Below are 5,178 nucleotides of genomic sequence, written 5' to 3' on the forward strand. Positions count from 1 at the left end.
AAAAAAAATTTTTTTTGAAAAGGCACTTTTGAAAAGTGTATATCCAGAGCAGAGACTGAAGGAAGGACAAGCCAGAGACTGCTCTACCTGGGAATCTTTCCCACATTCAATCATCAAATCCAGACACTATTGTGGATGCCAGCAAGTGATGGCTGATAGGAGCCTGATATAGCTGTCTCCTGAGAGGTTCTGACAGTACCTGACTAATACAGAAGTAGAGGCTCACAGCCATCCATTGGAGTGAGCACAGGGTCCCCAGTGAAGGAGCTAGAGAAAGGATCCAAGGTGCTGAAGGGTTTGCAGCCCCCTTAGGACCAACAACAATATGAACTAACTAGTACCCTCAGAGCTCCCAGGGACTAAACCACCAACCAAAGAGTACACATGGGGGGACTCATGGCTCCAGTAGCATGTGTATAGCAGAGGATAGACTAGTAGGTCATCAATGGGAGCAAAGGCCCTTGGCCCTGTGAAGGTTTATGCTCCAGTGTAGGAGAATGCCAGGGCCAGGAAGTGGGAGAGGGTGGGTTGGTGAGCAGGTGGAGTGGGGAGGGAACAGGTTTTTTACTTTATTTTATTTTATTTATTTTTCTTTTTTTCCAGAGGGGGAAACTGGGAAAGGTGATATCATATGACATGTAAGTAAAGAAAATATCTAATATAAAAAAAGACAAAAAAGAAAAGTATATATCCTATAAAACAGTGAAATATTGTTGATAGTAGTCTAAAGGTACGTCACAGCTCCAGCATATCTTTTTCTGGTTACTCAATTAAATATTCATGTAGGTACTTCTGTGAAGGGACTTTAAAAATATAGTTACAATGAGAAACTGATTAATTTTAGAAGAATATTCTCCAAGTCTAATGTAATAAGAGGAGCCCAGAAAAACAGAAGAGAAAGCAGCAAAGTCTGGGATGAAGATGCCAAGTAGGAAACAGAGCCAGGATACACATCTGGCTGAGAAGAGTTATGGTAGAAAGGGAAGTAGGGGAAATTCAAAGTTCTAGAAAAATACAACCTATTACCACTGGCTTTAAATATGACAGGAACCACAGACCATGGGGTTCAAGCAGCCTCCAAAATTGTAAAATGATCTCTAGATAATACTCAGCATAAATAAAAATAAGGCTCTCAAGCCTACAACAACATAGAACTGAATTTAGTTGACAGTGTGATTAAACTGAGATGGAGAATAATTCCCAAAATATAGAGAGAAATGTAGAAGACAGCCAATACTTTGATTTTAGCTTTTTGTTTTGTTTTGTTTTGTTTTGTTTTGTTTTTTCTAACTCCAAACAGAGAAACTTGCTGACCTAATGTACAATTGTTTTCTCTTTCTTTTTCTTTTTCATTTCAGTACTAGGGATCAAACACAGAGTTGTTAATATCAGGCCAGCATTCTAATTGATCTTGTATTTTCTACCTTATCGTATGCTTTCGACCTACAGAACAGATTGTAATATATCGAGTTTGTGTTTGCAGCAGCAAATTTTTAGCACTTCCTTAGGATAGTTATAGAAACTGAAATAGAAATGAAATGATATGAAACACATATTTCAGAAGATATTTGTATTTATATATGTTGAGGAACATTGACAAGGTAAATAGAAGTATAAAGAAGAACAATACCTCACAATTTTTATGAATTAGAGTGCTATAAAAAAAAGAAAACATAAGAAAAGGAAAACATGCACATTTATTTAATATAATGTGCCTCACTCTGTTGGATCTAGAGCCATGTAAATGCTAGGCAAATGCTTCATCACTGTACCATGTTCCCAACTGTATGCAATGTGTTGTGTTGCATGAAAGTGTTCAAAAACGAAGCCCTAGGATCCCCAGGGAGAACTGTGCCTTTTCTGCTTCTCTGCTCAAGACATGCATAATTGTGGCAAAGCATGACTGAGTAAAATAACAGCATGGACAAGTGGATATAAGATGGAGCAGGCTTAAGATAACAAAAACTTTTGTGATTCTTCTTGGATTCCCTGTGTGACATTCATTTCCTCTGGGTACAGAGCAAATTGTCTTTGGAATGAGAGTCTTATGACTTATTTTCAGGAGAAAGTAAACTAGTTTTTTATGGATTCATTCAGAGGACAGTAGGAAAGAGAAAATATTTCTAGGTTATAATATTTATTGCTTACTTCTGCTACTTTCTATAATTACCAAATCTCCTATTTCGAGATAATATGTCTTAGGTTGCATAAGGAGCCAAAGGGTAAGGTGAAACTAGAGAAATAACTTATCTGATAACATTTCACCCTAAAACAAAAGAATACACTTTCTTCTCAGCACATCATGGTACCTTCTCCAAAATCGATCATATAATTGGTCACAAAACAACCCTCAACAGATACAAGATGTATGAAATAATACCATGCATCCTATCAGATCACCATGGCCTAAGGCTGGTCTTCAATAACACCAAAAAGTAGAGAAAGCCCACATACTCATGGAAACCGAACAACTCTTTACTCAATGCTAACTTGGCCAGGGAAGAAATAAAGAAGGAACATAAAGACTTCCTGGAATTTAATGAAAATGTTGACACATCATACCCAAATTTATGGGATACAATGAAAGCAGTGCTAAGAGAAAAGTTCATAGCACTAAGAGCCCTGGTAAAGAAACTGGAGAGGTCTTACACTAACAATTTATCAGCACACCTGAGAGCTCTAGAGCAAAAAGAAGCCAAGTCACCCAAGAGAAGTAGAAGGCAAGAAGTAATCAAACTTAGGGCTGAAATCAACCAAATAGAAACAAACAAACAAACAAAAACAATACTAAGAATCAGCAAAGCCAAAAGCTAGTTCTTTGAGAGAATGAGCAAGATACATAAACCCCTAGCCAAACTAACTAAAGGGTGAGTGGCAGTATCCAAATTGACAAAATCAGAAATGAAAAGGGAGACTTAATAACAGACACAGAGGAAATTCAAAGAAACATTAGATCCTGCTATAAAAGCCCATACTCAACAAAACTGGAGTATCTAGATGATATGGATGGTTTTCTAAACAGATGCCACATACCAAAGTTAAATCAAGAGCAAGTAAACTATCTAAACAGGTCCATATCGCACAAGGAAATAGAAGTCATTACAAACCTCCCAACCAAAAAAAGCCCAGGATCTGATAACATTTTCCTCAAACTATTACTTAAAATAGAAACAGAAGGAAAAGTACCTATCTCTTTCTATGAAGCCACAATTACTCTGATTAACTAAACCACATGAGGACCCAATCAAAATAGAGAACTTCAGACCAATCTCACTTATGAATATCGATGCAAAAATACTCAATAAAATTCTTGCAAACCAAATCCCAGAACTCATCAAAACTGTCATTCACCATGATCAAGTAGGCTTCATCCCAGGGATGCAAGGTTGGTTTAATATATGAAAATCCATTAACATAATCCAGTATATAAATAAATGTAAAGAAAAAAAATCACATGATCATCTCCTTCGATGCAGAAAAAGCATTTGACAAAATACAACACCCCTTTATATTAAAAGTATTAGAGAGATCAGGAATTCAAGTCCCATACCTAAACATAATAAAAGCAATTTACTGCAAACCAATAGCCAATATCAAATTAAATGGAGACATACTTGAAGCAATCCCACTCAAATTGGGAACAAGACAAGGATGCCCACTCTCCCCATATCTATTCAATATAGTACTTGGAGTGTTAGCTAGAACAATAAAACAACAAAAAGAGATCAAGGGGATATAAATTGGTAAAGAAGAAATAAAGTTATCACTATTTGCAGGTGAAATGATAGTATATACAAGTGACTCCAAAACTTCTACCAGAGAACTTCTCCATCTAATAAACAACATCAGCAAAGTAGCTGGATATAAAATTAACTCAAACAACTCAGTAGCCTTCCTTATACAAATAATAAACAGGCTGAAAAAGAAATTATGGAAACAATGCCCTTAACAATAGAAAAAAATAATATAAGATATCTTGGGGTAACTCTAACCAAACAAGTGAAAGACCTGTATGACAATCACTTCAAGTCTCTCAAGATAGAAATCAAATAAGATCTCAGAAAATGAAGAGAACTCCCATGGTCATAGATTGGCAGAATTAACATAGTAAAAATGGCTATCCTACCAAAGGCAATCTACAGATTCAATGCAATCCCAATCAAAATCCCAACACAATTCTTCAAAGACATGGAAAGAGCAATTCTCAAATTCATCTGGAAAGGCAAAAAACCCAAAAGAGTAAAAACAACTATTAACAATAAAAGAAGAGCTGGGGGAATCACCATCCCTGACCTCAAGCTTTACTACAAAGCAATAATAATAAAAAACTGCATTGTGTTGGTACAGAGACAGACATGTTGATCAATGGAATAGAATTGAAGACCCAGAAATAAAACTACACCCTTATGGTCACTTGACCTTTGACAAAGATGCCAAAAATATAGAATGGACAAAAAACACATCTTCACTAAATGGTGCTGGTCTAACTGGCTGACTATACTTAGAAGAATGAGAATAGCCCATATTTGTCACCTTGTACAAAGCTCAAGTCCAAATGGATCAAGGACCTCAACATAAAACCAGATATACTGAATCTAATAGAAGAGAAAGTGGGAAAGAGCCTTGAACTCATTGGCACAGAGGGAAACTTCCTAAACAAAACTTAAATGGCTCATGCTCTAAGATCAAGAATTGATACATGGAACCTCATGAAACTGGAAAGCTCCTGTAAGGCAAACAACATAGTCAATAAGACAAATCAGCAACATACAGAGTGGGAAAAAATCTTCACTAACCTCACATCTGATAGAGAGTAAATATCCAAAATATATAAAGAACTCAAAAAGTTAATCATCAAAAAAGAAACTCAAATAGCCCAATCAAAAAATGGGGTATAGAAATAAATGAAGAATTCACAACAGAGGAATCTTGAATGGCTGAGAAGCACCTAAAGAAATGTTCAAAATCCTTAGTGATCAGAGAAATGCAAATCAAAATAACCCCGAGATTCTACCTTACACCAATCAGATCAAATCCTCAGGTGACAACACATGTTGGAGAGGATGTGGAGAAAGGGGAACACTCCTCCATTGCTGGTGGGATTGTAAGCTGGTACAACCACCCTGGAAATCAATCTGGAGGTTCCTCAGAAAACTTGAAATATATGTACCTGAAGAC

This window comes from Mastomys coucha, chromosome X (genome assembly GCF_008632895.1).
Source record: "Mastomys coucha isolate ucsf_1 chromosome X, UCSF_Mcou_1, whole genome shotgun sequence".
NCBI lineage: Eukaryota > Metazoa > Chordata > Mammalia > Rodentia > Muridae > Mastomys > Mastomys coucha.